Source organism: Dendrobates tinctorius, unplaced genomic scaffold (assembly GCF_039654945.1).
Source record: "Dendrobates tinctorius isolate UK_male_01 unplaced genomic scaffold, ASM3965494v1 ptg000040l, whole genome shotgun sequence".
NCBI classification, from domain to species: domain Eukaryota; kingdom Metazoa; phylum Chordata; class Amphibia; order Anura; family Dendrobatidae; genus Dendrobates; species Dendrobates tinctorius.
The window spans coordinates 34,644,190-34,669,931 of record NW_027361708.1 but is presented as its reverse complement, the minus strand read 5'-3'; the positions used below and the strand labels follow the sequence as shown (position 1 = coordinate 34,669,931).

Sequence of the window (25,742 nt, the reverse complement as noted above, 5' to 3'; positions counted from 1 at the left end):
TTGCGGAGACTGAGCGTCTCCGCAAGGTAAACAGACATGCTGCTGTATAAAAAGATGCGCCGCATGTCCGGTTTCGCGGGTGTGTCACCCGCTTATTAGGAAGCATAGTGTAGACGGGATTTCATAAAATCCCCTCCACTATGCTGTAACATCTGGACGCTGCGGATTAAACGCTGTGGCTGTACACAGTGTTCAATCTGAGTGTAATACTGAACGTGGACATGTGACACCTTAGATTCCGGTTGTCACAGTGACATTACCTCCCTCAAAGAGGTGAAGCCATGCTTGGAGGCAGAAAGGGACCCCCATGCCAGGCAGCATAGATTTAATCAGAATTTCCTGCTGCAGGTCAGAAAAGGGCGATGCCTTATAAATTCTGGCCAGCAGAGGAGGTTGGTGAGTCAGCTAGAAATCAGCTTAGGGGGTTGTCATGGAAATGAAGCAGCTGTGAGCTGTGAGGAGAAATGACAGTTACAACGTGAGGAGGTGAGTAAAGGGGATCTTTCTAGAAGATCCTGTCAGATAAAGACAGGGAGCTGATCTGAGAGGAGCTCGATAGGCAGAGCTGATCTGTGAAGAGGGAAAGGACAAGAGCAGAGACTAAGAGACTCTAGGGAAGCTAAAATACTGCATATAGCAGACCCCTGAGTGAAGCGCTAATAAAGAGAAAAGGGACATCAGAGTCCTAGGCTGACAGGAACTGTACGCCCTGATAGCTGAATCTGAAAGTACAGGGGATTGTAAATTCCTGTGCACATTGAACACCTGAGGGCACGTCAGCGGATAAGGAGCCCGGGGCCGACGGTGACGAGAACGGTACCCGTGGAATAGGCTCACGATGACAGCCGTACAGGTTAATGAAACCATCACGAATAGAGGGTCGCAGCATAGTTATATACAACGGAGACCCATACACAAAGCGCAGAAAGGAAGGTCCTAAATCCCCACCTGGCAAAGTGGATCCCCTGAATGCCTCCAGGCGAGCCGGACTCATTCCATCACCTGTATGTGGTACTCCGGACTACAACCTATTACCTGTAAAAGGTAAAGAAACTGCACCTCTCTGTGTCTTTCTCTCATTTATCTGCACCCCAACGTTCACAGTCACTTTTACCATTTATTTAACATCTTTGCCCTGGGACTACAGCCCTACCTGTGGAGGGCTACAACATCATAGCTGCACCCAACATCCATCCCAAAGAAGCAACACCGCAGCACTGGTCACCTCTGACTAGAATACCACAGGTGGCATCACATATTTCACCATCTATAAACATTATCTTTATTTTTGCCACAAAAATACCACACAATTTACCCCTATTTTATTACTGGACGCCTCTGGGCCATGGACCGAGTCGCCGCCGCCGTGACACCGTCCCCATGGAAGTCGACGGACCCGGTACCGAGTACCCCCAGGCCCAGCGGGGCGCTCCAGAAACATACCCTAATACAGATCCTTATTTTATCCTTTATGTCTGATATAGATTAGAATCAGCACCATTATGGGAAATTTACCTCTCCTGACCTATTGGCACAGCAACTTTTTAAGAAAACTTTTCACTAACTTCTCTGATTTCTAATCATGACACTATCGGAGCAAAACCGTACTGCTCATAACTATGACCCAATAGCATGTGAATTGCTCTTATTAAACACTCTGATGAACACTTCTCAGAAGTATTACCTAAATTTAATGATGAAAAATATATTGAATGAAAAGCAGTGCACATGGCATGAAATGGCAAAAGAATCCCAAACAACAGGGAGACTGATGTATATTGATTGCTTATATGCAGAAGACTAGTAGACCTGAGTGTTTATCAATAAATATTATCTCTGAAAGTATCTTTATCATACATATTATGGAAAAAACCATGGAAATAATACAAAGAAAACATTTTTAACAAGTGAGATACAAGACTTTAGAGCCAGATGCCTACAATGCAGATTTCAGCTTTACATATATTGTGCAGTTGCGCACTTTTTCAATTACAATATTCATAGGATACCATTTCCTTCAGACACACAATAAACACAGAAAATGGCATTATGTCAGTTAACAGAATTCATTTGGCTGGACTGCAGTACATCAGAATTATGTTGACAGTTACTAAAACGGAAGTGTGGCATATACTTTTTTAACATCACAGTAATATAGAAATATGAATTTCAGAAGCTTAAAAAACTCAGTCCTCAAATCACCCAGACCAGTGATGTCATACGTTACAACCTTTACAGAACAGAAAGCGAGAAAATCTACACTACCCGCTAAATGCACAGCAGCAAATTTTCATGCCGCACCTAGTCACAACAAGGCACATCCAATTACCATTTCTTTACACCCTGACAGGAGGAGATCTTAGAGGGTACAGTGGCAGTGAGGGACATTCAGCAGAAGCCCAACATTGCAGGACATAGACCCAAATCTGATACTGTTCCTCTGTATTTGGGACAGTTGGAACCTATGGATTCATATTTGTAGTGCCCATAACCTTCTCATTTTTACAGTAGCTTCACTATATGTCTGTTAGGCATCAGATTCCTGCCCCTGCACAGGAGGAATCTCAAGCCTTGCCTTCTACAGTCTCCCATTCAGTCCCAGGCGCAGGGGAGCCTGCTCAGCAAAGATGTCGTTCCCAGCGTCTTGCTCAGGCTAATGCTGTCAGGTTGGTTGCTGCTGGGTCAGCTTTGGCAATCCGCACTAGCCAGCAGTGAGCAGCTCCAGAGGCTAAGTCCTTTTTGCAACCTTTTGAGCATGCCCATGGGATGACCTCTCATTGGAGGTCAGGGTCACACGCTCAGGTCCTTCTCCAGCTTAGATTGGACCATCAGGAAGGTCCCGGAAGGACGCTGCTATAAAAGGTTCGCATGGCGGCTCGGCCATGCGCTAGTATAGTCTGTAATTTGTAGTGGTATGTGTGATGATGGATGCTTGTGAAACGCTGACTGACTCATTATGAAACCCCTTCCCTCTGATAAGTATGTTGTTAGGGTTTAGAGTTCCAGTCAGCGCCGGGTAGTGGCACTGCCTAGCGCCGCAGTGCTCCCAGCTCCCATCACATGCTAGCGCCAGTGTGCGCCACACTACATTAGGCACTACGGTACCGCACGTTCAGCAACAGCAGCCTGAGCGGCACTGAGCACCACTAATGCGCTTTCCAGCCCAAAGCTTATTCTGGTTAGTGGCGTCCGCCAGAGCTGTGCTGTACGTACCTCGCGCGGTATTGAGCTATCAGCTGTGCCCTGTGGCTGTTAACAGGGCACAGCGTTTAGTAAGGGTCTCTCCTGGCGTCGCAGTTGTGGCACCGAACGCTGGTGGGTCTAGAGGGACTCTAACCCTTTGTCCTTGGGGCAGGGTCCTGTGACCAAAACACTAGTGTCCACTCTGCGGTATCGAGGCCCTGTGAAGCAACAGGGTTCGCCTCCTATTCACCTGGTGAAGTTATCCCGTGTGTGTCTGCTACACCACCAGTTTCTGTCCGCCATTACCGAGCAGCAGTCTACCATCTCTGCACGGTGGACTCCGGGCTGCGAATGCACAGCGTTACCATCTTTTATTATTCGGTGCGTTCCGAATATTTCATATTTGCGTCTGTAAGGCCGTGTTCACATGCTGCGTGTATACTGTGTGTTTTGTTTTCTGCATGTTTTCTGCAGGTGTCTGCAAAACACCATCTATAATAATAAATGCCCTAACCAGCTTCCGGTTGTAACAACTTCCGTCCAGTTGTAACCGGTGACGTCACCACACACACACACACACACACGCACATATTAACCCTCAACACACCACACCGCCTCAACACACACTCCTCTCACCTTTCACCTCCACTCATGTCCACTCACTCTTTCACTCCACATACGTTCCTTTCTCTCACTCCGTTTCTCATACTCACACCGTCATCGTCGCTGCCCCGACATCTTCCTCCGCCGCTGCGATCCAGGATCCAGACGTTCTCCAGGCCGCCGACATGTTCTTGCGGGACGCCATCTTGGATGTCGTGAAATCCCGCGAGATTCAAGATGGCATCGCCGCAACAATATGTCGCTGGCGTGGACAACATCGGGATCCAAAAAGATGGCGTCGGCGAAATCTCGCGAGATTACGCCGACGCCATTTTGGATCCCGATGTCGCCCATGCCAGCGACATGTTGTTGCGGCGACGCCATCTTGAATATCGCGGGACTTCACGACATCCAAGATGGCGTCCCGCAAGAACATGTCGCTGGCGTGGGCGACATCGGGATCCAAAATGGCGTCGGCGTAATCTCGCGAGATTTCGCCGACGCCATCTTTTTGGATCCCGATGTCGTCCACGCCAGCGACATGTTGTTGCGGCGACGCTATCTTGAATATCGCGGGATTTCACGAAATCCAAGATGGCGTCCCGCAAGAACATGTCGGCGGCCTGGAGAACGTCTGGATCCTGGATCGCGGCGGCGGAGGAAGATGTCGGGGCAGCGACGATGACGGTGTGAGTATGAGAAACGGAGTGAGAGAAAGGAACGTATGTGGAGTGAAAGAGTGAGTGGACATGAGTGGAGGTGAAAGGTGAGAGGAGTGTGTGTTGAGGCGGTGTGGTGTGTTGAGGGTTAACATGGCAAGAGGTGTTAACGACGTCCGCCGACGCCATCTTGCATTCGTGAAATTGCGTCATTTACCTCACGCTGACTTGCTGTGCGGACGCTTGGCATTGCCTGTACCACCATAACTACTGCTGCCTTGCTCCTATGCCTGTTTACTGCCGGTGTCTAATTACTGGACCAATTTGCCTGTACTGCCATAACTATTGCTACCTTGCTACTCTGCCGGTGTCTAATTACAGGGCTAATTTGCCTCTACCGCCATAACTACTGCTGCCTTGCTCCTCTGCCAGTGTCTAATTACAGGGCTAATTTGCCTCTACCGCCATAACTACTGCTGCCTTGCTCCTCTGCCGGTGTCTAATTACAGGACCAATTTGCCTCTACCGCCATAACTACTGCCTTTGTCCTCTGCCGGTGTCTAATTACAGGGCCAATTTGCCTATACTGCCATAACTACTGCTGCCTTTGTCCTCTGCCAGTGTCTAATTACAGGGCCAATTTGCCTCTATCGCCATAACTACTGCTGCTTTGGTCATCTGCCTGTTTACTGCCGGTGTCTAATTACAAGGCCAATTTGCCTCTACCGCCATAACTACTGCTGCCTTGCTCCTCTGCCAGTGTCTAATTACAGGGCTAATTTGCCTCTACCGCCATAACTACTGCTGCCTTGCTCCTCTGCCGGTGTCTAATTACAGGGCTAATTTGCCTCTACCACCATAACTACTGCTGCATTGCTCCTCTGCCGGTGTCTAATTACAGGGCCAATTTGCCTCTATCGCCATAACTACTGCTGCTTTGGTCATCTGCCTGTTTACTGCCGGTGTCTAATTACAGGGCCAATTTGCCTATACCGCCATAACTACTGCTGCCTTGCTCCTCTGCCGGTGTCTAATTACAGGGCTAATTTGTCTCTACCGCCATAACTACTGCTGCCTTGCTCCTCTGCCGGTGTCTAATTACAGGGCCAATTTGCCTCTACCGCCATAACTACTGCTGCCTTGCTCCTCTGCCGGTGTCTAATTTACAGGGCCAATTTGCCTCTACCGCCATAACTACTGCTGCCTTGCTCCTCTGCCGGTGTCTAATTACAGGATCAATTTGCCTCTACCGCCATAACTACTGCTGCCTTGCTCCTCTGCCGGTGTCTAATTACAGGGCTAATTTGCCTCTACCGCCATAACTACTGCTGCATTGCTCCTCTGCTGGTGTCTAATTACAGGGCCAATTTGCCAATACCGCCATAACTACTGCTGCCTTGCTCCTCTGCCGGTGTCTAATTACAGGGCCAATTTGCCTCTACCGCCATAAGTACTGCTGCCTTGCTCCTCTGACTGTTCACTGCCTGTGTCTAATTACAGGGCCAATTTGCCTCTACCGCCATAACTACTGCTGCCTTGTTCCTCTGCCGGTGTCTAATTACAGGGCCAATTTGCCTCTACCGCCATAACTACTGCTGCCTTGCTCCTCTGCCGGTGTCTAACTACAGGGCCAATTTGCCACTACCACTTCATAACTACTGCTGGGCAATTACAGGGTCAATTAGTATCTGTTTACTCTACAATACTCCAGGACGCCTTCTTCACTGCCAGATAACTGCCAAATAGACTCCTTTACCTGTGCCAACATGAGTCATAACAAAAAGTATGCCAATGCCAGTGAAAGGAAAGCAGCTTTAGCACTACAACAAAAACAACGCCGTGCTAATGAGACTCCTGAGGAAAAACACCATCGCCTTGAGAAGATTAAGGCTTATAAACCCCGTCGCCTCACACACGAATCCCCTAACTCTAAATCCATAAGATTGGCTGAAGAAGCCTCTGCACGCCGTCACCGCCGACAACAGACGGCCTCTTCCTCATCATTATTATTAGAACAATTTACTGCTACACTTCATCCCATATGCCGTTCACTGACATAACTAATCAGCAATCTGTTTCTGCCCTATCAATACCACCATTCAATACCGATGCACAGTATGCCAATGCCAGTGAAAGGAAAGCAGCTTTAGCACTACGACAAAAACAACGCCGTGCTAATGAGACTCCTGAGGAAAAACAGCATCGTCTTGACAAGATTAAGGCTTATAAATGCCGTCGTCTCACACACGAATCCCCTAACTCTAAATCTATTACATTGGCTGAAGAAGCCTCTACACGCCATCACCGCCAACAACAGATGGCTTCTTCCTCATCATCTATAATAATAAATGCCCTAACCAGCTTCCGGTTGTAACAACTTCCGTCCAGTTGTAACCGGTGACGTCACCACACACACACATGCACATATTAACCCTCAACACACCACACCGCCTCAACACACACTCCCATCACCTTTCACCTCCACTCACGTCCACTCACTCTTTCACTCCACATACGTTCCTTTCTCTCACTCCGTTTCTCATACTCACACCGTCATCGTCGCTGCCCCGACATCTTCCTCTGCCGCCGCGATCCTGGATCCAGACGTTCTCCAGGCCGCCGACATGTTCTTGCGGCGACGCCATCTTGGATTTCGTGAAATCCCGCGAGATTCAAGATGGCGTCGCCGCAAGAACATGTCGCTGGCGTGGACGACTCGGGATCCAAAAAGATGGCGTCGGCGAAATCTCGCGAGATTACGCCGACGCCATTTTGGATCCCGATGTCGTCCACGCCGGCGACATGTTCTTGCGGCGACGCCATTTTTGATCGGCGAAATCCCGCGATAGTCAAGATGGCGTCGCCGCAAGAACATGTCGCCGGCGAGGACGACGTCGGGATCCAAAATGGCGTCGGCGAAAACTTGCGAGATTTCGCCGACGCCATTTTGGATCCCGACGTCGTCCACGCCGGCGACATGTTCTTCCGGCGACGCTATCTTGACTATCGCGGGATTTCACGATACTCAAGATGGCGTCGCCGCAAGAACATGTCGCCGGCGTGGACAACGTCTGCACCCAGGATGGCGCCGGCGGAAGAAGATGTCGGGGATCGTGGAGCAGCGGCGATGACGGCGTGAGTATGAGAGACGGAGTGAGAGAAGGGGTCGTATGTGGAGTGAAAGAGTGAGTGGAGATGGTGAGAGGAGTGTGTGTTGAAGAGTGTGTGTGTTGAGGGTTAACATGGCAAGAGGTGTGATGCTATCGCATCCTCCCGATGCGATAGCATCGGGCCATAATCTAGTACATTAATAATCTTCTCTGGTTATTGCATTTTTGCTGAATTTTGTAATGGGTTTTCCTCCTTATTTGAGACAGATTGGAAGTAGCCCTTTAATGTGTTTTTTCTAGTACAAAAAAGCTTTGATCTTGCGCTTAAAAAGTAATTGTGTCTTTTACGTGTATTTTTTTCAGGCTCCTCATAGAAGCCTAGCCTATAAAGACACAAAGCATTACAACTGCTCAGTTCAGCAAGGTCTTTAGACGCACAGTGGTCGGAGTTTTCATGAAACCACATCCACTTTGTTAACAAATATATCTGGGTTAATTGCGGATTCGTGATGCTTATTACTTTTTTAAGTGCATTATAAGTGACTTTTTTAAATTCTTTATAATTATTTTTTAGTAATTTTATAGGAAGATAACATTTTTCCATATAAAATACAGGTATGCAGAAATGCACTGTTATATAGAGCTGTATTTCTATTTACCAGTACAACCTGCCTGTAGTGTCAGAGCTTACAGTGCACATTCTAGTATAAGAAATTCTCCAGTACTTGTCAGTGCAGGCTGACACCAGATCTCAGGAAGACAGAAGACATCACACTGAGTGAGCGCAAGTGATGTGAGCGCAAGTCTTGATGAGGAGGCATGTTGAAGTTAGAGGTGTCTGACTAATTAACAGGCATCTTAATGAATGAGGTGAGTCTTCAAAGTCACATGCGCCTCTGTTCACCCTGACACAAATAGTACTCCAGACAAGGACTGGAGTAAGATTTTTGGTGTAGGGCAGGCCACAGCTTGTCATGAATTAACCCATTTACGACCTCCGCCGTATTAGTACTGCTAAGGTTGCTTCACTCTCTTTGATATGGGCTCCAGCGCTGACCCCACATCTTTCCTGGGACATGTCAGCTGTTTTGAACAGCTGACAAGTGCCTGCAATAGCGGCGGGTGGAATAGCAATCCACCCATCGCTATTAACTAGTGCTTCCGGATGTTCAGCCACAAATTCTCCCACCGGTGACCTGCGTCATGTGATCGCAGGTCACCGGTTCATTGGCATGACTACCATGGGTCTCCTGGAGACCTCTATGGTTGTCAGTGATGGATTGCTATGAGCGGCTGCCCGGAGGTGCTGTAAGTGTGACATATAGGCAGAAGCACACTCGGCAGATACCTTCTCACTTGAGACACAAAAGTCTTGCTAATAATAAATCACTTAGCAGTTTAGGAAGGTTACCGTGCTTGTGTCTTCCTTCCAGTCAGACATATGTGCTTTCATTGCTCAGTATGCACGCTAGCACAGAGATGTTTTGCACAGCATTGAAAAGTAAGGCTCCAAGGTTTGGCAGGTGGGCGAGGAAAGAAGTTCATTAATTTTGTCTTTGTGTCTATTCGTGCTATTGTTGCTCCATGGAAAGTACTTGGCAATAAAGCTGTTAGAAATGTTGTGCTACATTTAAAGGTAATTTGACAGACAATAAGATCAATCTCCCTCCCCAAACCGCATACAGTATATGGCCAGGCAGGTCTTTGAAACCTAAATCCATCAACACCTTTATATCTTCTATCTGTTGCTGCAGTGCTGAAAGATAAGCATTTTAATTAACATGCAAATCTAGCATTAACTTCACTTGGTGTGAAAGAGCACTTTTGGAGCCTCTGCCTCCCTTGCTTGTTTCAGTGCCTAGCAGAGGCATCATAAACTTCATTCATAACTTACTTTCTGTGTGATATCTGGTGCCATTCAAGGAACTCAGACAATGAGTGATTAATAAAGCTAAAGAGGTTGGAGCTAGACAGGCAAACACCTTCAAGAGACCAAGGCTTGGGAAGTGCTCACTTATGTCCAGAGCACTTACTACTTCATTTGCAAATGAATTAAAATGCTGATTTCTTGGAAATGCAGCAACAGATACAAGATATAAAGGTGTACAAAATATACAAAAAAGCTTTACAAAAAAAGCCAAGCATTCTGAGCAATAAAAAGGATGGGCTTAATGAATATCTATAGTGAGAGACAGATTAGGAAAAATAGGGATAGACTGGAGGATGCTCAGCCATTACACACATGTAATACAAAATTAATCTACAGTATATGTATATACATAAGTGCCGACCATTCACAGTCAGTTTGCAGTTTGCTCTTCTTTATAATAGCAGAACTTTAAACATTGAGAAGAAATTATGAAGTCAAAAGCTTTCTAGCAGTTGATAAGTGAATTGCGTGAAGACGAATGTGCTAATTGGAGATAAAACATGCCGACAGCTGCAATGTTATTCTTCATCTTAAACATACTGATACATAGATCCATTCATTCAGACCCCCTACAGCTTTAGATGTCACTTGATTCTTCATAAAGTCTGATCACAATAGGATGTGCAGTATGTACAGAGCGTCTTAATGTAGACTACACGGAATATTTTCATCTTCAGTGACATGAAAATCTACCTGTCAGACTACAATATTACCTTAACAGAATGACAGTGTTTTTGTACACAGGTAATTGCTGTTACATTTTCTATTTACAGGGCATCACTTTGTAGCTTCATTGTACATTTCCTAAGTGTTGTTGGCGATCTCTGAATGGAAAATGTGATTTCTCATGTTGTCTGTAAACTAATGAAGTGGGGCTAGAAGACTCCTTACTCCAATGTCACACTGATCTATTTTTTGACATTTTTCATCATATCTTTGAATTAAAGATAAAAAATTAACTCATAATAAATGGAAACATTTTAAGAAAAATACATGGGATCACAGGATCAACAGACATGTTAATAATATGCAAATGTTGAAAGAAAGAATGGAAAAGGCATTTTAAAAACATCTTGATTTATTCAGTATTGAGCATGAGCGCCACGTGCAGAAATCTCCGCGCTTCTACGCCTTGACTGCTATCAATGAGGTTATTAATGGTTGTCAGAGGAATGTGCTGCTACAGTATACTGAATGCACTTGGGTGCATAAATTATCAAGATCTACTGCTGGAAGCTTCCTTTGCGATTGACAACCAATGGCGTCCCAGATGTGCTTGATGGGAGACAACTCCAGAAATACTTCAGACCATGGCAGCACATTTAGGCTATGTAGACTGCCCACAGTAGCACAACCAACCTGCGGCCTGATGTTGCAGTATAGAAAAACAACTCCAAGGACATCATTTTCCCCGGTGAAGGCCTTTTTATAGTATTGACCTTGTGGTCTACTGACTAATATTGAGCTATCATAGTGTCCAAGGCAAAAAAAGGCTTATTGCTAAATAGAATAGCCCTCCATATAAGCCTCCATTACCATATTGAGGTACACCAAGATAGCCTTTGAGCGCAGAGTCATGTGGTCAATGGATCACTTGCAGCTTAATGTCTGGTTCATAGCCCAATATCGTGTAAACGCCTTCAAATGATTTCTGTAGACACTGTTTGAAGCTAACAGCAGCAGATCTTGATGATTTTCCCAAATGCATTCAGCATTGCAGAACTTTTCTCAGACGACCATTAATAAACTCATTGATATCATTCCAATTAGATTAAGTACGTGTATTTCTTCACATGGTGCTCCTACCCAATACTGAATAAATCAAGATTTTTTTCCATCATGTTATCATTAGAGATGAGCAACTTTGCCTTTTTTCGGGTAGAGTCGAGTTTCATGAAACCCGACTTTAGCAAAAGTCGGGTCGAACGAAATCGGCCGACTATAGGGATAAGTCGGAGGCCGACTGAAACACGAAACCCAATGCAAGTCAATGGGGAAGCAAAGTCGGCAGGGAGTGGAAGACAGTAAACACACCTACAGTGCCAATTTCAATGCCAAAAACATCAATTCTTATAACTGAAGCTTGTCAACCTTAATTTACTTCCTAATAATAGTTACGCATCGAAAACTGGGGGTTATTTGACTAAAGTTGTGGGGGGGTTGGGCTGGCTCCAGGTTTTCGTGTGCCCTGGGCCAAAGAGTGTCAGTGCGCCCCTTTAACACATACCACAACTCATGATGCTCCGATACGCCACAGAAATATAGGTATAGTACAATGACACATACTTCACTGCTTACATGACATGACTGATCTATTTTAAATTGTACAATAGCTCAAAAACAGGACAGTATATTACTCCATACAGTGTTATGGCCACCACATTGTGCGCCATACAGAATAATGAGCCCCATATATTTCTCCATACCAAATAATTAGTCACATATAATGTTCCATACAGTATATGATGAGCTCCACATAATGCTCCATATATAATGGGTCCCATTTGTAATGCTCCAGTGTATAATGTGCCCCTTAGATGCTGCTCCAGTGTCTGATCTGCCCCATTTACATTGCTCCAGTACATGATGGGCCTCATGGATGATGCTCCAGTGTATCATGGGCTCCAATAATGCTCCATATATAATGGGCCCCATTTGTAATGCTCCAGTGCATAATGGGCCCCTTAGATGCTGCTCCAGTGTCTGATCTGCCCCATTTACAATGCTCCAGTACATGATGGGCCTCATGGATGATGCTCCAGTGTATCATGGGCTCCAATAATGCTCCATATATAATGGGCCCCATTTGTAATGCTCCAGTGTATAATGGGCCCTTTAGATGCTGCTCCAGTGTCTGATCTGCCCCATTTACAATGCTCCAGTACATGATGGGCCTCATGGATGATGCTCCAGTGTATCATGGGCCCTAATAATGCTCCATATATAATGGGTCCCATTTGTAATGCTTTAGTGTATAATGGGCCCCTTAGATGCTGCTCCAGTGTCTGATCTGCCCCATTTACAATGCTCCAGTACATGATGGGCCTCATGGATGATGCTCCAGTGTATCATGGGCCCTAATAATGCTCCATATATAATGGGCCCCATTTGTAATGCTCCAGTGTATAATAGGCCTCTTAGATGCTGCTCCACTGTCTGATCTGCCCCATTTACAATGCTCCAGTACATGATGGGCCTCATGGATGATGCTCCAGTGTATGATGGGCTCTAATAATGCTCCATATATAATGGGCCCCATTTGTAATGCTCCAGTGTATAATGTGCCCCTTAAATGCTGCTCCAGTGTCTGATCTGCCCCATTTACAATGCTCCAGTACATGATGGGCCTCATGGATGATGCTCCAGTGTATCATGGGCCCTAATAATTCTCCATATATAATGGGCCCCATTTGTAATGCTCCAGTGTATAATGGGCCCCTTAGATGCTGCTCCAGTGTCTGATCTGCCCCATTTACATTGCTCCAGTACATGATGGGCCCTATTTTTAATTAACCCAGGCATGGTATGTGAAAAGAGCTCCATGGAGCAATCTGAGGTGTGTGCTTCCACATCCTTCACTTTTGGTGTGGGTGAAGGACACAAGGAAAGGGGTTGCTCCTGACCAGAAGCATGCAGTTACGACTCAGTGCTTGCATTTTTTACAACTTCAGAAGAGGAGGCGATAGAGCTGGAGGCTGTTTCAGCAAAGTAAGCCACAAACAGTTCCTGATACTCTGGCTTTAAAAGCAGTATACCTACTCCCAGAAAAGGGAGCCTTACAGGCCTTCCAGAGCTACACCATGACACTGGCTCAGCACCTCCTGCCTTAGCTGCTATTGTGTTTTTAGCACTACCAGCAGATGCACCACCACCACCATCAGTACCAGGTGGCCCTCCACGCCCATATCCGCATCCTCTTCCACCATACTTCCTCATGTTTTGGAAAATGGGCCCAAAATTCCAGCAGATATATGGTACTGTATCAGAAGTGTACAGCTCTATATAGTCTATGGATAACAGTAAATCTCCATATATATTTCATGAGGCATACACAGACACTCACAGGCTCAGTATGGATTACCCAATAAAATATAAAGTTGAAAAAGGGTACAGTATCACCAGATACAAGGTATATATATATCACCAGATACAAGGTGTATATAGTATAGTGTAAACATTCTGATTCTCCGTATACATTTCAGGAGGCAGACACAAACGCTCTCAGGCCCAGTATGGATTACACAAGAATATGAAAAGCTGTAAATGGGTTATGTAACACAAGCGTACAGCTGTATACAGTGTTGGGGTAATCTTAACGTTCCAAATATATTGCCGGAGTAACAGAGAGACGTTTACAGGCTCATTATGGATTTCACCAGAATCTAAATAGCTAAAAAGGTTACTGTATCAGAAGCATTCTGCTGTATACAGTGTTGGCCAAATTGAAAATATCGGTATTTATTTCCGTAGTCACCCTCAGACGCTCACTTTATGGTTTTGACCATAATAAAAAATGTTGTAAAAAAGGTCCTAGATAACAAGATAGCAAGTATATATTTTTTAGGGTACAATTGAAATCTCCATATAAATAGTCCCGTAGTCACTCTCAGACGCTTACACAGTATAGAATTGACTGTAATGCTAAATGTCAAACAAAGGTACTGTATAACAAGATGCAAGCTGTATCGAGTATAGTGTAAAAATTTGTTTCTCCGATTCACCGTATATATAGAAGGCGTAACCCACACACGCTCACTCACTATGGATGATATAGGGAAGGTGGACTGACAGACAAACCAGCCTGTAATGAGAAGCAGAGGTGTAGCGCAGTGTAGGTGTGACACCGCTAAGATAAATAGAAAGGGTACAGTGTTTTAGCTTGCCCATTGGAGGGCAGTGGAGAGTGTAGGAGTGGGACTGAATAACTGCCATTGGTCAGAGAAACTGTTAGGTGATGGTGGGCGGAGTTACCAGAACTCAAAGTATAAAAGGCTGAGGGAAGGTTCTGGAAGCGTCAGTCAGCGAAGGGAGCACAGTAAAGAGGAAGTTCTGCTGAGGAAATAGATACAGTGGAAAGGCTCCAGAGAGGACTGACAGTTGAGGTGGTCACGGGGGGGTGGCCCAGAGGACGGTAGTCACAGAACAAGATGGCCTGGGGCTATCATATGGACGGTGTGCTCAGACTGGTGCAGTGCTGTGGTTGTTGGGCCTAGGCCGCCACAGTGGAAGAGCCACAGAGGACACCAAGATTATAGTTACAAAGGAAGTGAAGGTACCCAGGCCTGTGTACAGAGAAATGTGAAATGGCTATGGTGAATTGCTGTTGTCGACAGAAGGATGGGCAATAAAAATGGACCTGTTCAATACAAACTCTGTCTCAGTCTCGTGTTTGTCTGCATCAAGAAGAGGGCCCCCCCCACAGTTGGTTATCCTACAGATGATACCTTAATACAAATTTTTGAAACAAGTTACTGTGTCAGCACATACCAGGTGTGTCCAGTATAGGGTTAAATTTCCATCTATACTTCCGGAGTCAGACACAGACACTCACAGGCTCACTATGTATTACACCAGAATTAAAAAAGTAGAAAAAGGGAAAGGTATTCATAGCGTACACCAGTATACAGTGTTGTGGTACTTTTAAATCTTCGTATATATTTCAATCTCAGTAAGCCAGTCCAGAATCTCAGCTACTGGAAACCACATGGATACAAGTATAGACGCAAAGTCGAGTGTTAGCAGAAATTTTGGAATTACTCATTGCGGGAAAACCTCCTGGTATATGTTGCAGAGGCGATGCAGACCCTCAATTACTGTGTCTGTGGAGAAAGCAAAAAAGGTTCTTTGTGAAGAAAGGATTGCTTTATCGCAGTAGCGTGGATCACATCACTGTTACTCGTCTCCATCAAATTGTGATCACAGGCAGAAATGTACCCATGGTCTTCACTGCCTATCATGATGTTTCTGGTCATTTTGGAGTGCAAAAGACAGAAGCTACAGGCCGTAGGCGATTCTACTGGATTGGCATGAGAGGAGACATTGAAAAATGATGGCAAGAATGTCACACGTCTGTGACTATCACAACTGTGAAAGGTGATCATAAATCATCACTGCATCCACTTGTAAGTTGACGTCCATTTCAAATGGTAGCCATTGATCATCTAAAGGTAGAGGTCAGCAGGACAGGGCATAGCTACATCTTAACCATCATTGATCAATACACCAAATTTCTAGTAGCCGTCCCTGTGAAGGATTTAACTGCCCAGACTACACAGCGGTGGAGCAGGGAGTGGTAAGTATTGCAACTTGCAAGTGCTGTGGCCATGACCAAGCGGGGGGCACAATCGTGGTCAACGGTACTGGCACAGGGCCCCTCATAGTATGCTGGTGTGTCTGACGGCGAGTGGGCCCTCCCACTGTCTGAGACACTGTATTGTACTATGAGGGGCACTGTGCCATTGCCATTGGCCATCAGAGGGCCCATCCACCTGTTCAGAGCAACGGCAATTGCCCGGGTGTGCCAGGTCTTGACCCCAGCCGTTGGGGGAGGGGTGGGCAGCCCAGTTAGGGAGGTTTTAAAATTGGTATAAGCTGATGTGTTGGCTGGACATTCAGCTGCTGCAAAGGGCGTAACTGGGCAAGTCTGAGGAAGAGGAGAAAAAAACCAAGGCACTTTTCTGGTAACCTATGTGTCATCAGGGGAAGGTAGGATAAAATCCTTTGATGCCCATGCATGGTTCATTTTAATGAAGGTTAGATCATCAACATTTTGGGTCGACAGACGGGTCCTTTTTTCTGTCAGGATTGATCCAGCAGTACTGAAGACTCTTTCAGATAACACACTAGCAGCAGGGCAAGCGAGCTCCTGTAAGGCATATTGTGCCAATTCAGGCCAGGCATCCAGTTTAGAGGCCCAATAGTCAAATGGGAATGACCTGTGAAGGAGAACATCGATATGGGAGGAAAAGTAGTTTGTAACCATAGTTGACAACTGCTGCCTCCTGTCACTTTTAATCGTTGCAGTATTAGCAGTCGTGTGAGCGGTACTTGAGAAATCATTCCACAACATGGTCATTAAACCCCTGTCTCCAACGCCACTTCTGCTGTGTGCACCATGAACACCTCTTCCATTGTGCCCACTACGGCTCGTGGGAGAATCAGCACCACTGCTGTGTGCTGGGAAAGCCTCAAACAAACGGTTTTCCAGAGTTGCTTGCTTGCTTGCCAATATTATCTCTAGGTTCTCCTGTGGCATGATGTTGTGTAATTTGCCTTGTAGCATGGATCAAGGATGCTGGCCAGCCAGTAGTCATCATCCCTCATCATTTTGGCATTGCGGGGGTCCCTTTTTAGGATCCGCAAGGCATAATCGCACATGTGAGCCAATGTTCCAGGTGTCAATGATGCACTGCCCGTGGTGGGTGGAGGAGCAGTTTCTGGCAAATCCAGATCCTTACAGTCACGTACAAACACTGTACCTAACCTTGGAACGCCAACATTTTCTCTTGCCCCCTGAGAAACGTCCTCCTGCCCAAAATCATCATCCCCCTCATCCTCCTCCTCTTCCTCTTCTTCTTCCACCTCGTCCAGGACAGTTCCCTGAGCAGACAATGGCTGACTGTCATCAAGGCTTCCCTCCTCCTCCTCCACTGCACACGCCTGATCCTTAATGTGTGTCAAACTTTGCATGAGCAGACACATAAGTGGGATGCTCATGCTTATGATGGTATCATCTGCGCTTACCAGCCGTGCACATTCCTCAAAACACTGAAGGACTTTACAGAGGTCTTTCAGCTTTGACCACTGCACACCCGACAATTCCACGTCTTCCCTCAAACTGCCTGCCCGTGTATCCTCCCACAAATGCATTAAAGCCTGCCTCTGTATGCACAGCCTCTCAACCATGTGCAGGGTGGAGTTCCACCTTGTTGCAATGTATATGATTAGGCGGTGCTTGGGGAGGTGGAGCAATCGCTGCAGCTTCTGCATACGACTGGAGTGTACGGCCGAGCGATGGATGTGCGAGCACAGTCTTCGCACCTTATGGAGCAGGGATGTTAACTCTGGATATTTATTAAGGAAGCACAGCACCACCAAGTTCAAAGTGTGAGCCAGGCAAGGTATGTGTGTTTTTTGCACGGGCTATGGCTGCCACAAAATTACAGCCATTATCACTGACTACCTTGCCTGCCTCAAGATGTAGACTGCAAAGCCATGACTCCGTTTGTCGCTGCAAGTAGTCAGCCAGTACCTCCACGGTGTGTCTGTTGTCGCCCAAAGACATCATCTTTAACACAGCATGCTGACGCTTACCACTAGCTGTTCGATAGTGGGACACCTTGTGTGCAACACTGGCAGCTGCGGATGTAGTGCTCGTGCAACTGCGCTCTGTGGATGAGCTTTTGCTGATAGATGACGAGGAGGAGGAGCAAAAGCCTACAGCCAACTGTTTCCTATACCGTGGGCTAGGCAGCACTGTTCCACCGCCGCTGTCCCCAGATGGACACGTAACGGCCCTGGCCATGCCTACTGGTCCATGCATCTGTTATGAGGTGCACCTTTTCACTCACTGACTGTTTTAGTGCATGGACAATGCGGTCTTTCACATGCCGGTGGAGGGCAGGGATGGCTTTTTGAGAAAAGAAGTGCCGACTGGGTAGGTCATAGCGTGGGACAGCGTAGGCCATGAGGTCGCGGAAAGCTTCGCTTTCAACCAAACGGTAGGGCATCATCTCTAATGAGATTAGTTTGGCAATGTAGGTGTTCAAACACAGTGTACGCGGATGAGAGGATGAGTACTTTCTTGTCCTACTCAGAGTGTCTGGTAGGGTGAGCTGGACTGGAGAGCTGCATATGGGGGAAGTAGCGGTGGACAGGATGGAGTGAGAGGGGGTTGGTGATGGTATTGGTGGTGATGGCCTAGATTCAGTGTTGTGTTGCAAAACCATTGTGATTCCCTGAGCGTTTTGGCCTTGCGACGACACCTCCACACTTTGTGCTGGTGGTGTTCTTAATGGTGGCAGTGGTCTTACAGTGGGGGTAGCGATGGAGCGTTGTTGGCTACCTTCAGTTGGAGCAGGTGCACATGTGCTACCTGAGGTTTGTAGTCCATTCCCGCTTGCAAGTGCAGGTTAATTAAATGTCTAAGCATGCAACTGGTATTCAAATTTCAGAGTTGTTTACCTTGGCTAAAGGTCCTTCCGCACTTCTTACAGGTGACCTTTGCCTCAGCAGTAGGATTTTGGACAAAGAAGTGCCACACTGCACTCTATCTACTATGGTATACATTTTCTGGCCTTGCACGCTGTGCAAAGTTGACCGTCTTGTCAAGCTGTCTGCAACTCTTTTAGTTTTTGTTCCACGTTTTAGGACAGCTACGGGCCTGCTAGATAACCGCTGCTGCGATGTCAATGCCAGCGGATCCTTCTCCTTATCTGAACTATTGCCAGCGCCACCCTCCTCCCCCAATGGATGCCAATCCGGGTTCAGAACTGGGTCATCCATCACCTCCTCTTCAAAATCATCTGCACCTTCCTCTTTACCTTCCTCTGTGTCACCGTGTAAGGTGGTATAGTATGCGGGAAGGGGCACCTGGGTTTCATCAGGGTCAGATTCTGGCTCAATAGACTGCGAGGGCAATGTAGTGCTGTGGGTCAATACCAGCAGAATCATCTAGCAGTGGCTGTGCATCAGTGCTCTCCATGTAAGATTCATCTTGGACTGGGGAATTCAGGATTTGACTGGATAACCCAGGCATGGTATGTGAAAAGAGCTCCATAGAGTAATCTGAAGTGTGGGCTGCCACATCCTTAACTTTTCGTGGGGGTGAAGGGCACAAGGAAAGGGTTTTTTTATGACCAGAACCCTGCACTGACGACTCCGTGCTTGCAGGTTTCGACCGTTCAGAAGAGGAGGCAATAGAGCTGGTGGCTGTTTCGGCAATGTACGCCAAAACCTGTTCCTGATGCTCCAGCTTTAAAAGTGGTTTTCCTACTCCAAGAAAAGGAGGCCTTCTTGGGCCAGAGGATGACGCAGGCTCAACACTTCCTGCCTTAGCTGCTATTGTGCTTTTGCCAGAACCAGCCGATGCACCACCACCATCAGTACCAGCTGCGCCTCCTGCCCACATCCATGGCCTCTTCCACCATACTTCCTCATGTTTGGGAAAATGAACTAAAAATACCAGCAGACAGATGGTACTGTGTTGTGAGTTCATTTTCCCCTTCACTACTGAGGCCCGAGGAACTCCCTCTTCTGGTAAAGAAAGGTAGTGAGCCTGATTATCAAACACCTGAGCCTAATGATGATGACTGGCTGAGTGGAGTTACTGACTGGATATAAGGCTGCCAACGCCCTTCTGCCCTGCAGGTGATTTGTCTGTGGGATCCTTGGAGACCAGTCTGAATTCCTGCTCTTCTAAAGCTAAGTTTTCTGCTCGGCTTTTTGCATTTGTGCTTTGACTTTGATTTCTGCCATTCCCTGCTGGGGTGAGCTGAATTCCTTTAGCTCTGTCTTCTGAAAATGCCTGAGTGCTGATTTAGTTTTTGAAGCCTAGCTGCTTCAGGGTCTTTTTCCATATCAGCTTGTTGGTTTATGTCTTTGATAGGGTTTTAGCAGATTGCAGACAGCAACCTTCCTTTCCTGTTCTGTTTAGTTAGCTTGGGCCCCATCATTTGCTCAGCCTATCTTTCTATCTGTGTGAGTGTTTTTTCATCTTGCTTCACCGTCATTATATGTTGGGGGCTGCCTTTTACTTTGGGGTCTGCTCTGGGGCAGTTTAGATTTCCTTTTCTGTCTTTAGGCTACTTAGCTCTCCGGCTGTGATTGAGGGGTCTAGGGCACCGTAGGAACCCCCCACGGCTACTGCTAGTTGTGTTGATAGGTTCAGGGGTCTGCAATCTGATAGTTGCCAACTTCTCTGGTTTTCTGGACGTAGCTTCTATTTTTCTGTCTGCCTCCTACGGTGACTCAATCATAACAGAATCACCCGACATACCGCAGATCCTAGGGTACTCAATAGCAGGAAAGAATTGTTAAAAAAAAAAAAAAAAAAAGTGTGTATATTTTTTCGTCTATATCTCTGAGGCCGTAGGGGGAATTTTTTTTTCTCTCAATGGAGATAAAGCAATTGTCTGATCGTGTGGAGCAGCTCGCTGCGGAAGTGCGGGGAATTTCCGCCTACCTTGCTCATTCACATGCTGCTGAACCAAAGATTCCTACACCTGATGTATTTTTTGGGGATCGGTCTAAATTTTTGAATTTCAAAAATAATTGTAAATTATTTTTTGCCTTGAAGCCTAACTCGTCAGGGAGCTCCACGCAGCAGGTTAAAATTGTCATCTCTTTGCTGCGTGGCGATCCCAAGGATTGGGCGTTTTCTTTGAAACCAGATGATCCTATTCTGCCTAATGTGAACGCATTTTTTCAGGCCTTGGGGTTGTTGTATGATGAACCTAATGCCATTGATCAGGCTGAAAAGACCCTGCTGGCATTGAACCAGGGTCGAGATTCTGCAGAATTGTACTGTCAAAAATTCTGAAAGTGGGCAGTACTTACTACCTGGAATGATAATGCCTTGGCTGCTCTTTTTCAGAAGGGGTTGTCAGAAGCTGTAAAAGATATTATGGTGGGATTTCCTGTTCCCTCTGGTCTTGACGATTCTATGTCATTAGCCATTCAGGTTGATCGGCGTTTGCGCGAACGCAAAGCTGCACGAGAGGTGTTGCCACCTGTTGAACAAATGTCTGAACCTATGCAATGTGATAGAGTTTTGTCCAGAGAGCAGCGTCAGGAGTTCAGAAGGCGTAATAAGTTGTGTTTTTTCTGTGGAGATGCCTCGCATATTATTTCTGTCTGTCCTAAACGAGAGAATCGCTTTGCACACACGTTTTCTGTTGATGGTGTTCAACCTAAGTTTCTTCTGGCTATTATGCTGATCTGCTCCCTGTCCACATTTTCCGCCAAGGCTTTTGTGGATTCAGGAGCAGCCCTAAACCTAATGGACTTGGATTCTGCTAAACGTTGTGGATTTCCGATGACACCTCTGCAGACGCCTATCCCTTTGAGGGGGATTGATGCTACTACTTTGGCTAAAAATAAACCTCAGTTTTGGACCCAGGTGGTAATGCGGGTCGCCCCAGACCATCAAGAAAATTGCAGATTTTTGGTGTTGCATAATCTGCATGATACTATTGTTCTGGGGTTTCCCTGGTTACAAATTCATAATCCAGTTTTGGATTGGAAATCTGTGTCTGTGGTGAGTTGGGGTTGTCGGTGTGCCTTTAGTGAGGCTCCGGTGTTTTCCACCTCTCCTCAGACGCATGATGTTCCTGATTATTTGGCGGACTTTTATGATGTATTTAGTGAGAATGAGTCTACGTCTCTGCCTCCTCATAGGAGTTATGACTGTGCAATTGAACTGAGTCCGGGGTGTAAATTTCCCAAGGGTCGGCTCTTCAATTTATCTGTACCCGAGCATGAGGCTATGCGATCCTATATTAAGGAGGCATTGGAGAAGGGTCATATTAGACCATCCTCGTCACCCTTAGGTGCCGTTTTTTTTTGTAGCCAAAAAGGATGGATCATTAAGACCTTGTATTGATTATCATGCCCTCAACAAAATTACTGTTAAATATCAGTGTCCGTTACCCCTGATTTCTGATCTATTCTCCAGAGTTAAAGGTGCTTGCTGGTTTACCAAGCTTGACCTCAGGGGGGCGTATAATCTTATTCGCATTAAGCATGGGGATGAATGGAAGATGGCATTTAATACTCCGGAGGGACATTTTGAGTACCTGGTGATGCCTTTTGGGCTCACTAATGCCCCTTCTGTCTTCCAGTGCTTCATGAACGATATTTTCCGAGATTTTGTCGATAAATTTTTGATTATCTATCTGGATGATATTTTGATCTTCTCCAAGGATTGGGATTCTCATGTGGAACATATTCGGACTGTGTTCCGGATCTTGAGGGAGAATTTCCTGTATGTCAAAGGATCTAAATGCCTTTTTGGAGTACAGAGGATTTCTTTTTTGGGATTTATTTTGTCCCCGTCAACTATTGAAATGGACCCGGCCAAGGTACAGGCCATTTACGATTGGGTTCAGCCCACTTCTTTGAAGGCCCTCCAGAAGTTTTTGGGTTTTGCTAATTTTTATCGGAAATTTATAGCAAAATTTTCTAGTATTGCCAAGCCATTGACTGATTTGACTAAGAAGGGTGCTGATGTGTTAAATTGGTCTCCGGAGGCTGTTTCTTCCTTTCAGGAGCTGAAGCGAAGATTCACCTCCGCCCCGGTTTTGCGGCAACCTGATGTCTCACTTCCGTTCCAGGTAGAGGTGGATGCTTCTGAGATTGGTACAGGAGCTGTTTTGTCCCAAAAGGATCCTGTAACATCTAAAATGAATCCCTGTGCTTTCTTTTCCCGAAAGTTCTCTCCATCTGAACGTAACTATGATGTGGGGAATCGGGAACTGTTGGCCATGAAATGGGCATTTGAGGAGTGGAGACATTGGTTGGAGGGAGCTAAGCATCAAGTCGTGGTCCTCACTGACCACAAGAATTTGATATACCTAGAGTCGGCTAAGCGCTTGAACCCTAGACAGGCTAGGTGGGCCTTGTTTTTTACACGTTTTGATTTTGTGGTTTCTTTTCTTCCTGGAACTAAGAATGTCAAGGCAGACGCCCTCTCTAGGAGCTTCTTTGCTGATTCTCCTGTGGTGACCAAGCCTGCTACCATCTTAGGCGAAGGGCCACTTCTTTCTGCCATCTCGCCCGATTTGAGACGTGCTCTGGAAGAGTTCCAGGAGGACAAACCTGAGCGTTGTCCCAGTGGAAAGTTGTATGTTCCTGACCAGTGGAAGAAGAGAGTGATGTCTGAAGTTCATTGCTCTGCTTTGGCTGGTCATCCAGGTATTTTTGGTACTAGAGATCTGGTGAGTTGGTCTTTTTGGTGGCCCTCCTTGTTTCGTGATGTCAGGAATTTTGTGCAGTCCTGTGGGACGTGCTCCCGGTCTAAATCGTGTTCTCGCTCTAGTGGGTTGTTGATGCCTTTGCCTGTCCCCAAGAGGCCATGGACCCATATTTCAATGGATTTCATCTCTGATATGCCTGTCTCTCAAAGGATGACTGTTATTTGGGTGATTTGTGATAGGTTCTCTAAGATGGTTCATCTTGTACCACTCCCTAAGTTGCCGTCTTCCTCTGAGTTGGTGCCCCTGTTTTTGCAACAGGTGGTTCGCTTGCACGGGATTCCTGAGAACATTGTATCTGACAGAGGAGTTCAGTTTGTGTCTAGATTTTGGAGAACTTTCTGTTCCAAGCTGGGAATTCAGTTGTCCTTCTGCTCTGCTTTTCACCCTCAGACCAATGGGCAGACAGAGAGAACAAACCAGACCTTGGAGTCGTATTTGAGATGTTTTATTTCCGCTGATCAGGATGATTGGGTTTCATTTTTGCCCTTGGCCGAATTTGCTTTAAATAATAGAGCTAGTTCTGCCACTTTGATGTCACCTTTTTTTTGTAACTTTGGGTTTCATCCTCGATTTTCTTCAGGGCAGGTGGAGCCCTCTGCCTGCCCAGGTGTTGACACTGTGGTGGAGAGAATGCACCAGATCTGGGACCAAGTGGTGGATAAGTTATCTCTCTCCCAGGAAAAGGCCCAGCGGTTTTCCAACCGACATAGGACCATTGGTCCCCAGTTTAAGGTTGGTGATATGGTGTGGTTATCATCAAAAAATATTGCTATGAAGGTGGCTTCTCCTAAGTTTAAGCCTAGATTTATTGGACCTTACAAGATTTTGGAGATTATTAATCTGGTCTCTTTTCGTTTGGCTCTTCCTGTCACATTTAAAATCCATAATGTGTTCCATAAATCTTTGTTGAAAAGGTTTGTTGAACCTGTTGTTCCGGGGGTGGCACCTCCAGACCCTGTATTGGTTGAAGGTAACATGGAATATGAGGTAGAGAAAGTACTGGATTCCCGTCTGGCTAGACGGAGACTCCAGTATTTGGTTAAGTGGAAGGGTTATGGTCAGGGGGATAATTCCTGGGTCTCGGCCTCTGATATTCATGCCAAAAGATTGGTGCGTGCCTTTCATCGGGCTCACCCTGATCGCCCTGGTGGCGTGGTTGAGGGTTCGGTGACCCCTCCTCAAGGGGGAGGTACTGTTGTGAGTTCATTTTCCCCTTCACTACTGAGGCCTGAGGAACTCCCTCTTCTGGTAAAGAAAGGTAGTGAGCCTGATTATCAAACACCTGAGCCTAATGATGATGACTGGCTGAGTGGAGTTACTGACTGGATATAAAGCTGCCAACGCCCTTCTGCCCTGCGGGTGATTTCTCTGTGGGATCCTTGGAGACCAGTCTGAATTCCTGCTCTTCTAAAGCTAAGTTTTCTGCTCGGCTTTTTGCATTTGTGCTTTGACTTTGTTTTGCTTTGTTTTTCTGGATTTCTGCCATTCCCTGCTGGGGTGAGCTGAATTCCTTTAGCTCTGTCTTCTGAAAATGCCTGAGTGCTGATTTAGTTTTTGAAGCCTAGCTGCTTCAGGGTCTTTTTCCATATCAGCTTGTTGGCTTATGTCTTTGATAGGGTTTTGGCAGATTGCAGACAGCAACCTTCCTTTCCTGTTCTGTTTAGTTAGCTTGGGCCCCATCGTTTGCTCAGCCTATCTTTCTATCTGTGTGAGTGTTTTTTCATCTTACTTCACCGTCATTATATGTTGGGGGCTGCCTTTTACTTTGCGGTCTGCTCTGGGGCAGTTTAGATTTCCTTTTCTGTCTTTAGGCTATTTAGCTCTCCGGCTGTGATCGAGGGGTCTAGGGCACCGTAGAAACCCCCCACGGCTACTGCTAGTTGTGTTGATAGGTTCAGGGGTCTGAAATCTGATAGTTGCCAACTTCTCTGGTTTTCTGGACGTAGCTTCTATTTTTGTGTCTGCCTCCTACGGTGACTCAATCATAACAGTACTATATGAGGAGCGTTCAGCTGTGTAAGGTGTATTAAACAAATTAAATAAATGTTTATATTATGTTAGTCACAGACGCTCTCACAGTATGTATTGGACCGTAATCCAACAAGCAGATATACGGAACTGTATCAGAAGTGTACAGCTGCATGCGATTTTTGTGCAACGAACAATCTCCATATATGTATTTACGGAGTGTCACACACACACGCTGACTAGGTATAGAAGTGACTGTAATGTGAATGGCAGATATACAATACTATTGGAGAATCGTACAGCTCTATACGATGTG

General features: G+C 46.2%; 1 protein-coding gene and 1 long non-coding RNA gene across 3 annotated transcripts in view; one reads left to right on the top strand and one right to left on the bottom strand.

Annotated features, from left to right (window-relative positions):
* CDH23 (cadherin related 23) overlaps nucleotides 1-25,742 on the bottom strand; it is a 1,761,581-nt gene that overhangs the window by 722,308 nt on the left and 1,013,531 nt on the right. The window lies entirely within an intron of this gene.
* The window catches only part of LOC141088721 (uncharacterized), a 400,341-nt gene that overhangs the window by 345,542 nt on the left and 29,057 nt on the right, over nucleotides 1-25,742 (top strand). The window lies entirely within an intron of this gene.